At 28.8% G+C, this 12,962-nt stretch overlaps 1 protein-coding gene across 1 annotated transcript in view; it reads left to right on the top strand.

The window, feature by feature from the left end:
- The first annotated feature begins 778 nt into the window (after positions 1-778).
- The window catches only part of LOC129984806 (uncharacterized), a 127,330-nt gene continuing 115,146 nt past the window's right edge, over positions 779-12,962 (top strand). Inside the window, exon 1 of the mRNA XM_056094766.1 lies at positions 779-982. The gene's annotated coding sequence lies outside the window, so the exon portion shown is untranslated. The remainder of the gene's footprint in view (positions 983-12,962) is intronic.

Consider the following 12,962-nt stretch of genomic DNA (forward strand, 5'->3'; position numbering starts at 1 on the left):
TTCTGAGTTTTTCTTTGTGGAATTATGTTTTATTTATTTTAAATTAGAAATAATTCTATAAACGAGGAAAATCTAAGCTCAAAAAGATGAGAGCATCTCTTCTAAATATTTGTCCAATACTTTTTATATCAAATATGTGTTAATTTACTGAAAAACTAAGCAGAAATGTAGTGGTTAAACGAGTTAAAAGGGATTAGAATTTTTTTTCTTTTTCTGAGTTTAAATTTGAAATTGAAAACTGATGAGATGATTTAGCTAGTATTATCCTTCTTGAGGGCTATTTTTTTACTTTTTAGCCATATAAAACGAATAAACAGAAATTCTTCCCATTCTGGATTCATTACGTTTTTTATATTATAATGATGATTTTCATTGTTTGTACTGATGCCAATCTTTTCTTTAATCATAGATATCTCTTAAACCTGATTAAATACCACATCTAACTACAACATTTTCTAGCCGTATAATCTCAGTCCCAGTCTTATAGAAGAAAAAAAAAAAAAAAAAAAAAAAAGACTCTGATGTACCTCATGCGCCCAAACTTTTAAGAAAGAATTTCTTTCGTCTACAAATTAGCTCATTATTCTTAAGGCCCAAAAATTTTTTAGGGTTGACATTTTTTTTCTTTGTCTGGAAAAGGGTCGTTGCCGATGTGTGCGTCGCCCCCTCAAAACGCAATCTGGCATACCGTATCGATCGAACCCTGCGCACGCAACGGCCGTAAATTCGTTCGCTGCCACGCACCTCCGTCATCGTCGCGGTGCTCGGGGGGAGAGAAATAGGGACGCGGAACGATTTTGTGTACTCAGCCGTCAATAGAAGGTGCACTGGGCGTCGGCCAAGCGTCCGTCTTTCTCGTACGCCTCTTTCTCACTACCTCCTCTTCCTCGACACCGGCCGGTCTTCATCGCTCGCTTGTTCCTCTTTGCACCCGCCTCGCCTGCCGGCACCCCGAAGAGTCGTTCCAGTTCCGACGTGTCAGGTACGTAGCCAAGATAGCACGCCAGGTATTCTTTTACAAAACTGTTCGGATTCTTTATTAAAGATTAAAATTATAGTCAAATATCGCTGTAATATTCGTAAAGAAAACTATCTAATGATAAGACTTCTTTAGATTTGTCATCATGAGAAAATTTTATTTGTGTGCTATTTTTAATGGGACATGATAATGTGTATTCACTCTCTCCTCCTTTCTTTTTCTTTCTCTCTCTCTCTTTTTTATCTATGTGTCGGAGCATTCGACAAAGAGAAGATTTCCTTTTTTTTTTTTTTTCACATCCGCCATCTTTTCCCTCTTCTTTTTTCATTTTTTAATGGAAGATTTTGTGCCTTTTTTTAATGTACTTGTTATTATTTTCTTATCCATTTCGATTCACTTGTTGTATTTTTCATTTTTGTATAAAAGCTTTTGTGTCATTCATTTCAATTAATATCCTTAATTAAAAATTTCAAATTATTTTTTCATCATTTTATTTTTCTATTATTTTTAATAGGATATTATTATTTTCTCTTTTTTATAACTTTGTTTAAATTATATATATTATATATACACTCGATGAAAAAAAAATTTTTTAATGAATTATTCAGAATTTAAAGAAATTCTTTAAATGGCAAATATTTATTTTTAAATGTAGCTAGATATTGAACTGTAAAAAATAATATGAGTTATTTTAGTTTATTATTAATTAATTATGCGTTTATTTTATTTAATTTTATTTTTATAATAGGATTACCTGATTAATAGGTTTGATAGAAAAGCCTTTTTTAGAACTTATTATTTTCTAATATTTGTTGTATAGTCTCTGACGATATGTGATTGTTTTCTATAGTTGTTCATTATTCAAATATTTTATTCATAATCATGTATAAACGTTAATTTTGTAAATGTTTCTTTTGTCAACAGTATAAAAGTATTTCAGGACATTTATTTGAACCTGATGGAAATGATAAAGAAACCCTCTATTTATTATTGACAGCATGATTTTCATGTTTTAAAAAAATTTTAAATAAAAAATATTTTTAAAAAAATGAAAAATGCGCTTTTTATTTTTACCTTTGAAAAAGAAAAGAACTTCATACCGCCTTTTTTTTCTTACCTTTATTTTATTTCTTCATTTTAATTTTCGAAGAATTTTAAATTGAAATATAGATTTCTGTATCAAGAGATCTAAAAAAAAAAAAAAAAAAAAAGTTAAATCAAAATCCACATATGTGAACTGATTGCAAATAATGAATATTCTTTTTACGCTAAATGATGCCTAGACTCTCTTTGTATATTAATAGGTACATTTTAAGGGAAAATTTTCCGATTACCCCGTGGGTAACTTTAGCTCGAGTATTTAGTTGACGGGCGTAACAACTTTAGTGGAAATATATTTAATATTTTACTAATAAATTAATGAGTACATTTAATATATATTACCCTTGTTCTTTCCGAAAATGGGAGCCCTAAGCTCCCATTTGTGTACTTTATACGTAAATCTATCAATTAGGGTAATATATGTAAGTTTTTATCTAATTAGTTACATCCCTTACATTAATATTGAGCTTAAATATTCATAGATTTGTTGCTCTTGCTCAGATTATCACACAGAAGAGTTAAATTAGTGAATTATTCTTAGAATTTTGCGTAAATAAGCAGTTTGAGAAAGAGAATGAAAACAGAATCCTGAATTGGAGTTTATTCAAACTTTTTATTCTTAAAATATTCCTAATTTTAGTGTTCCCTCCTCTATAAGTTTGTACTTCAGATGCCTGCAATATCATTATTAAAAATAACATTCAGGCTAGTGAATAATTCATGAATGAAAATATTCTTTATGTCCTTTTCTATATATTCTCAATAAATTTTATATTTTCTAACATTCTTGTCTAGTTCTTCCTAAATGTCTAGCTTTTTATGCACTGAAAAAAAATGACAATTCTTAAAATATCAATACTTATAGCAGTTTCAAAATATGGTATACAATTTCATTGGTTCTGAGGAAATAAATCATTTCCACTGTCGACCTTTCATACTGCGTATGATTGATAAGCGATCAATATTATTAGATTTGTAGACCACTTAGTGGACTTCCCACCATCGCTAACGCTTCTTTCCGTAGAAAGTTGAGAAGTAAAGTGCATGGCAAATACATTCAGCTGATTTTTTTTTTCCTTCTACAGTCTGCTGATTCGTTTCGCGATACATGTTTTATGTTTCTTGTTTTAGACTATTATTAGAACTTAATGTCTTTATTTGCTCTAATCGAACATTTTCAGTTATTATTTATTGAATAATTTAAAACATCAGTAAAATAGGCCTATCCATATTGATAGACAGTGGATTTCCAAATATTAAATGAAATTTTTCCATATAATATCAGCGAGGGAATCAGTTTCTCTTTCTTTTATTTATAGAAAAAGAAGTTATTGTCAATTGTAAAATAGTGGGAAATTCAAAAAAATATTTTAATCAAAAATTATCCGAAATAATAATATTAAAGTCTATATTTATTTAGTTCTGGTTAAAAATTAATTATAACACTCAAAAGATTTGATATATTAAGGAATATATTTCTCGGAGATTTTTAAATTCTTAAAATACGAAGTTTACTAGTAGTAAGTATACTATAAACTTAACTCAATAAAATCTCACCTACAAATTAATTTTAATTCCCCGTGTTCAAGTATTTTAACACAGATTTATCCTTTATGTCGACAAAAGAAGGCTTATTTTTCCTAGGTAAATAATATGTGTTTTACAAAGTACTTTCAGGATTGTTTTTTTAACTTATTTTGTCGTTTGTTTAAAATCTAGTGTATGTAGAAAATAAATAAATAAATAGGAATTGAAATTCTTCAAAATATAGTCTGATCCTTTTAATGAAAATTAATAAAGAATTCAGTTTATGCTCATGTAGTGGCCATCTAATGCGCCAATAAAATTTATTTTTTAGGATTTGTTACACGTCTTACTGAAAAAAAAACATTTTTAAAAAGTATATCTGTAATAGATATTATGTAACTTTCCTCTATTACATTTGTCACATGACTGTAACTTGAAGTGACTTAATAAAAAAAAGGAGTGAAAAAAATTCTCTGAACTATTAACCTCGGATTAAATTGTTTGAGTCTTATTTTGTAATGAATTTTTAAGAAATGACATAAAGTGCAATGCTTTAAAATGAACAACAATTACACAGTAACTAAAATAAAAAAAATAAAATAAAATACTTTTTATTTTGCTTTTTAATAAGTTCTCTGTGGTTTTAATGATCGCTTCTTTCTATTTTTCATGATCGGCGATTTTCATAACTATTATAATTGATATATGATTACTAATAGTATCTAATATAATGAAAAAGTGCAATTTGTCCAAGTAATTGTCTTCTTTTTTTTTTAATGAAAATTCGTCAATGATAAGCAATGAGAGCATTAAAAAACTGAATGGGTGTATGGGTTTACTGCTATGGTGGTAAGTTATGAATATTGTTAAAAAATTTTTTTGAAGTGAACGATAAATTCAAGTTGCAGCATTATTATTGCCTTGAAGTAATGGCTGTATTTGAGATAGATACAAAATTTAAGGATTTCTTGACCTCTCCTCGAAAAAAAGATTATATATATATATAAACTTAGTGCGATTACTCTCTTAACAACCAAGAAAAAAGATTTTAATGGAGGAAATTAAGATTTATCACCAAATTCTTTAATTATTACGCCAGTTCACTACGTGTCTAAATGATTTGCAACATTTTTTATAGGATAGAAATAAATCTGAGGAAGCGAAATATATATATATATATATATTAAAGCTACAAGTGATTAATGCGAATGGCGCGGTTTAAAGAGAACTGGAGTGTTTCAGTTTAGCAGATAAATTAACTTAAGATGCTGCTGCTAAGGGGGTTCTCATAAAGAAATAAAATGAAAAAAAAAAAAAAAATGCAGTCTGATTCTCCTGAAACGCTCTCCCTAATTTCCCCTCGTTCAAGGACAAACTTCCTGATTCGCAGAAAGAGGAAAGTATAGAGGGAGGGGAGGAAAGTCTGGCGAGGCAGACGTGGAAGTTCAGAGCACTTTTATCATCGTCTGGAGGTGAAAAATAGGGGGGAGGGGGAGTAAAAAATTCATTTATGTAGGAATTTCGATGATTTAAAATTGCAATATGCGAATACTCCATTTCTTCTTCTTTTTTATATTTTGTTTTTAAAAATGCATTCAACAACTGTTTCCTGCCATTCACTTAAAATGACATAAATACCTGAACATGCTCTAGGAAATCTGACAGAACTCGTACTTTATGCTGCTTATGCATGCACAGTTAGATTAGAAGTTTTATTTTTATTGATTCTGATAAATTTGAAGCAGAAGAGCTTATATTTTTATTTATTAGAACTTCATTCATTAATTTGATAAATGCATTGACTGTATATAAGAGTATATTTATAATGTAAGGCATAACATTCGTAAAAACTATATTATAAATAAATCTTGAATTTGGTTTTTACTATAAACAAAATTTATTAGATAAAAATACATATTTAAGAGCTTAAAGTTTTATGATGCTCTCTATGTCAGTAAATTTAATTAAATTCTGCATGATTATAATTTTCGATGAATGTTCGAAAATGAAAATTCCCTTTTTATCAGTGAAGTAATGAGGCTAAACGGCGCCTGAATACATAGTATTTATTTTTATTCTATTTCCTAACACCTCCCTGCTTCTATCTGCCATCTTCTGGCTTTAAAAAGAACTATTGAAAAATTCTTATGACACTCCCCCCCCCCCCCCCCTATCAGATATGTTCTCGGGACATGTTTCTCTACATCCTTCTTGTTCAACTCTTGTAACGCTATTTGTTAGCTTCCTGAATTATCTGAAAAGATTTTACTGAGTTTTGAAAATGACTAAATGCTTCTACAATAAAACATTCAGGAATCAGTGGGAATCAAGAGATTAATGTGTAAAATTTAGAAATTTGTTTATACGTATTTTTATATTAATATTGAAAGACAATAAAAAAATGTCTTTAGAAATCATCTATAGTTGGAAAATTATTGGAAATCACACGATAAATGATTTTAATTACATAAATTACTATATAGGTTGTTAGTGGCATATTTAGACATTTGGTATCACAGACACACACTACGAGGTCCCTCTTCAACAAACTGATCTATTTCATGTTTCAGTGGCTTGTTAATTTAATACGATGTCAATTATTTATCTTAAATTATTTTTATTTTAATAATTTTATGAATGCGCATAATATTTTTATTTACTTATTATGACTCATGATTACGTGCCATATCCGTTTTTACATACTATTATTTAAGCATATATAAATATTGTAATAATTAAATAAATGTAAAGAAACAAATAGGGTACTGAGCAATTATACTTGACATAGTATCAATATTATCTTCATATTTTATAATTCATAAAAATTATGTTTTCGCATTTTTTTTTTTTTTTTTTTGGCAACTAAGCTAATAATACCTTTTTAATTTATCTATCTGTCGCCCTTGCAGCTCAGCAGGAACTTACCATTGTCGGCAGAAGTATTCAAAAATAACAATAGATCTATCATCGTTGAGTACAAAATTAAATGAATTCAGTGCATTGGAATTTTAACAGCCGTGAGGATTTACTCGGAGTAGCTTGCTTTAGCCACGGTAGTACAAAGTCTTAGTATCTTAGTAGACTGGTCAGGTTTGCATTTTCGAGAAGAAAATTTTAATCGCTGCTTTATCGTATTGAGATACCTGCAAGTCTCCACCGAGGATTATGTTGTATTGGTTATCCAATTCGCTAAACCTCAGGATAAAAAAAAAAAAAAAAAAAAAAAAAAAACGGCGGGTTTATTTGAAGGGTGCAGTGAATCGTCCACATCTCACGACGCTTACAGATTTGAAATAGATTGTCATTCATGAAAAGGCAGTCATTCCATTCACTGCATTACAGAATTTCATTGTTTATCTCCTACTTTACTTATGACCTAGTATTGCTGTGGATAATGAAAATTTTGAGAAGGCCACTATATGATTTTTTTTTAGTTTGTAATGATAAGATGATCAAACATCGTTTCTGGATTATATTTTGTTCTAATATAAGTTCAGTGGCTGATTCCAATTAAGCAGACAAGACCACGGTTCTCAGAAAGGCCGCAGGCTAGTCTACAAAAAATTATTATCAAATAAATAAATTCGTAAAAGCGATAAATTATAAAATATTAGGACTACAGTGTGGATATGCATTGTATTTCCACATATTCATTATTCAATAAATTAAAATATAATTAATTAATAATTTATAATGCATTGAATGTGAAATTTTTATGTTATAGTTTTCTTGATAGATTCTGTAAAATAATAATTTTTAATGCTGTATTTGGTTGAATTTTAGTATTTCTATATTATTTTTCAAAATAGCTAAATGCTTTTATTTGTAATCAAATAAATAAAAAAATACCCTAACAAATATATAAAATGTAGTTTATTATTTAAAATGTATGCTTTTTTGCAAGAAAATTGTCTAAAGACATTTGTTTTTGGCTACATTTCAAAATTAAGTGAAAATGTGACGCTGCATTATCGTTAAATGATTTTGTAGCTAGTATAAATTCTACTTTATCAGGGTACTTCTCAACATACAAAGCCATGTCGAAACGTACATAGGAAAGTTGCTAATCATGCTTTCAGTATCTCCCTATTTCACTGGAAGGTTGCAGCTTTGTTGCATCTGTTATTTCTTCCTTTCCTGAATAAATCTCTTCAGCAATTTTTTGCTGTGGTACAGATTGCAACTTCATAAGTTTTTCAGTAGTTGGCTGTATTCTTCCGTCAGCTTATCGATGTCTTTCCTATCCATCTCTAGCCTCATGAACTTGGTCAAAAACAAATTATTGTCAGTTAAAACTTCACGGGCACTTATTCAAATCTCTCGAAGTCGCATTCGACAGCGCTATCCACTCAAAATTTCTTCCGTGTAGATTCCGTTTCTTCAAACAAACGTTTAACACAGACTGATACAAAAACCAATCCGTCAACTATGGCGTCACGGTGCCTCCTCGCCATTCGTTCTGCGAAACATCGCTCTTTAAGCGAGTCATTTCTTCACATTTTGTTTTGCTCGTTGTGCGAGGGGCTAGTTAAGTGAGTTTATTTCTCAAAGTTATTAAAATAAAAGTTCATCTCTAATTATACTGATAAAAATTCTTGTTCCTACGTATTTATATGTTATAAGAATAATTTAAATAATTTTTACATTATCTCTTTACTATTCCATTTTAAAAACGATTAATTCATTTCGGAATATTATATAGCTCCAATTTGTTCTCTTGAGCTCGAATCGATTCATTAAAAAAAGAGAAGCTTAGCGCAATCCAATTTCTTTCTTTGTTTTGTTGTTGTTTTTGTTAAATGATCCATAAAAGTACAAAACAATAAAAGAATAAAAGTGAAAGAAATGCAAGAATTCCGAAATTAACATGTGAAATTATACTGCAGTGATCTCAAACTTTGAATTTTTTTTTTTTTTAAATTTTGGTTTGAATTGTTTTTCTTAATGCATAAAAGAATTTTAGAAGAATAATAAGGTGAAGTAAATAAAACAATCTTATTTACTTTTAACCATATTGGAATCTATCTTTCTTCTAGATCGTTTCTGAACGGATGTATAAAAAGCTATCGTCCATTCTCGACTTGGTCGCTCTTGATTTAGATGAAGTTCAGGAAACGTATTAAATAACAGCTTTTTTTTTCCTACCGTTTTTGGGAATAATAGGTCTTTAAAAAAAAGAGAAAAACTTTAATAAAATCAACTTTAAAATCAAATGAAAGGTAAACAAACTTCAGATTAAAGAGCTGAAAAATAATTTTTTGAACTGGAGCTGATGTTTCAAAAAAAAAAGTATAATATTTTTTAATGTTCGGCTGTGCTATTATTGCATTAGCTTTAATTATAAATCGTAAAAAAATTACCGCTTCTATAATTTACAAACAGCGACCACCAGCACAATTAGTGGATTTATAACTATTGAATATGAATATTGCATTTCTGTGTTAAATTACTAATTAAATGAATCCAACAAAATGCAGTCAATGAATGCATTTTACAGCTTTAAGTGATGCCTTACATAAATATTGTGGTCATTTATTGATAACATTTTGAATTTTGAAGATAGAGAAATTCTCAGGCCTTGGATGTTTGCGCAACTTAATTTCCATTCCTGTTATAATAGTTGTATTTAATAAAGAAGCAATTGCGCTGAAGTGAATTGTTAAGAGTTTTTCCGAAGCATTGAACACTTCAATAAATGTATGACCCAGCTGGTTTAATAAAATAAGGGTTTAAATTGATCAGATTTTAAATTATATATAATTTATAAAGGTTTAAATTTATTTATTTATTTAATTTTTTAAATTTATTTAAATTTATTAAATTTATTTATTTATTCAAATGTATTAAATTTATATTATCTATATTTTATATTTATTATTTTAAAAGGTCGTTTATTTTAACCTCATATATTCTTGATTTGCCATAAAACCAAACATATACGTTCTCATACGTAAATTCTGTATATATTGATGATATTTTTTTAATTTCTAAATTTCATCATTTGTTTGATCTTATAAAAATTTTCTAATAACATAGAAGCATTTCCAATGCTTATGGTTATTTCATTTTTTTTCACTTTAATTTTAATAATATTTATTAATTATAATACTCTTTTTTTTTTTTTGAAAAATTTATAATACTGATTACAGTCTGGAAAAAAGAGAAACGAAAAATTGTTTTTAAATACTAAACATAATTTTTTTAGTCAAAATTAGTATTATGAATCAATGTAATATTTTTAATATCATTCCAAACTTCCAAATATTTTTTATCAAATGTAGGACAAATTTTTGTACACCGTAATAATAGAGAAAATCACAGAATTTATTGTGTAATAATTTTTGCATATGTAGATGTGAAAATGAAACTGAATAGGTAGCTACTGATATTCTTTTACCTCAGTGATGTGGAATATATAACAAAAATGTGGAATGAAAAAAAAAGTATCTACTTTCTTTCAACACTCAGTCGAATTAATTTTGCAGCGTCTACCCATCTCCATTGTCTGGCATTTTACGTTGAGACACTTTAGATAAGAATATTTAGGATGAAGATTTAATATCGATACGGTTTCATTTATTAATTTTTATTAACCTTCTTTAATTAAGCTCATAGAAATGAAGTTCAGAAAAGGATGTCAAGAAAAATGTTTGAGAAACAACGAAGTGAATGAAAAACTAGAATTATTTCTTCTGATATTCAACTTTTTTTTCTAACTTACATGGATGCATCTTTCTGCCTTTTCTTTCCGTCTTTTCCCCCGCTTTAACCGGTTTCCTTTATAGTGTCACGTTCAGTTCTTTTCGACTAGACTAAAACAATAAATGGTTTTCTATCGTGGCACGTTTCTCGATCAATTTATTTCGTTTCAGTTTCGTTTTTGTAGATATTGAGGATATATTTTTGTGGAGTATCTACGTGCGAATGCTATTTTTTTAGAGAAAGCGATTTGAACCTTCTTATAGAAACTTGCCACTGAGAATTATAAGTATTGTGCACTTTATTTCTGTTTATGTATTATTTCTCTTAAATAAAACTACTAAAATGCCTATTATTAAAGCCTACATTTTTAATTAAATAGTTTAAATCGCTAGATGAATGAAAAACAATTGAAGAGGAAACAAAAAGAAGAAATATTCAGGTTGTTGGAACTTAAAAGATTCTGCTCATCACTAAGAGCTGCTATCGTACAGATCGTTTTATTAAACAAATTTATTTAATTTGAGCTTAATGAAGGAGTTTTTTTAAATAATGTTTATTACTATATAAAATGCCTATTTTTATCGTATCTAATAACTGATTTTTATATCTTTAGAGGTAGCTTGTACTTCCAATTGGAAAAATGCTTCAGATGGCGTAAAGAATTTTGGTTTATATTGCTTAAGTCGATAAATGCACAGTCTAAATTGGTATACAGTGTATACTTTTAGTCATATTTAATAAATATTATTCTTGACAACTTACATAATTATAATTGCCCCCCCCCATCCCCAGAAAAAAAATCTTCTCTCTTATTTCATCGGCGTTGTGAAGCTTTGAATTTAATTATTTTAGGCTAATCGACAATAACATGAAAACAGTGGTTGCGGATTTTCCCCGAGTTAGTCATTAAAATTGTCTAAAATATCCTAAAATGAAGAAGTTTCCAATTTGTATTTCCACCAATTTTGGTCACAGAAGAGGTTGGTCACAGAACAATTAATTAATAATGCACTGTTTTTCTTTCCAATTAAGAAAATGACTCTTCACATATTTGGTTACTTGATATTGTTGATATTGCTTTGGTAATATAAATAATTGCTTTTATACGACATATATGAAATTCATAAACATGCGCAAAATATATCGTTCTCTTTCACATATTATGAGTTGTATAAATTGTGCATTCAGTTTAATTGGTCAAGCAGATTATACTTTCCTCTATTTAAAGCTTGCTTTTATTTAATATAAAATTATACTTTGATAAAAGTAGTGAAATGCAGAAATAACAATAAAATAATAATAATTGAAATCTGGTATCGTAAATTTCTAGTTATCATGTGAGAACATTATTTTTTCAGTCACGTGGTATCAATCCATCAGAAAAACATCATGTTCTCACATAAACTCATATTTCGAATCAACAACATTTAGAGGAGCGGTGGTTTTTGACCATCTCAAAGTCAATCGAGTTCTAAAATTTTTTTCTCGTAGCCAGAATTATTATTTTTTTTCCGTGAAAAACCAATTTTAAATAATCACGTGACAACTGAACGTATGCGCCGATATTTAGAAAACGCTGTTTTTTTTTCTGTTTTTTTTTTTCCCCTTCCCCCATCTCAAAACCTTTCAAGCTCCAAAACTTTGTCGTAATTAAAATTTTTTATTATTATTATTTATTTTTTGCGAAACTTCGGTTTAAATTGGTTCGGAATGATCACGTGTCTATCGTATTGCGCAATCGTCCACTTTTAAAAAAGCAATGTTTTTTTTTGTTTTTTTTTTCTCATCCCAAAATCGTTTGAACTCCAAAACTTTTTTTGCCAGCTAAAAAAAATGGAAAATTTAAAAAGAAATCATATATATATATATAATTTTTGATACCTCACCTCGCTGTTTCACTTTTATTCCCATTTTCTTCTCTGTGCTTCTTCGGGCGATAACTTCTTATGATCTTGCCCTATATTGGCCAGATAGAAGAATATGGTATATGGCAGACATTTGCTTCAAGGTGTAACTTTTTGTTGGATATAAGTCGCCAAATGTGACAACCTTCTCTGTCATTTTCTAATAACCCTAAATTCGATAAATTGATGCCTCAAAAGCGATAAATCGCCAATTTTCTTCCCATGCATTTTGAGGCTTCAAAAAACCCAAACCAAAACAACATCATATTCTCACATGATAATAATAATCGAGTACAATAAATGCCAAACAAAATAACTGCAAGAGCTATATCACCATTCATTTTATTATGAGATTCCCATGTATAAAATGAGCCAGCGTATCCCAATCTTCCTTTATATTAAAGCCCATTTGAAGCATTTCGTTTACCAATTTCGTCGCGCAAGCATTCAGTCGAAGAATAAGATGGCGTCGTGTTTTATGGGTTTGCCACTTTGTCTGGAAAAAGAAAATGTACGTGCGTCTCCGAAATTTCTTTTTTATGAGGAAGGGGAGGATGAATTATGACTGAACGCCTAATTCTCCAGTTTTATAATTTGGAGATTATTGATTAGGTCTTCCAAAAAGATAATCTGGATTTCGAATTCATTATTCAAATTTGGATCTAGTTACCTCTTATGTAGCCGGTATCAACGACAAATGGTTTTTTTTTCGGAATTTTAATTAGTTTTTAAATTTAAATTAATGTAAT

The sequence above is a fragment of the Argiope bruennichi genome, chromosome 9, assembly GCF_947563725.1.
Source record: "Argiope bruennichi chromosome 9, qqArgBrue1.1, whole genome shotgun sequence".
NCBI classification, from domain to species: Eukaryota; Metazoa; Arthropoda; class Arachnida; order Araneae; family Araneidae; genus Argiope; species Argiope bruennichi.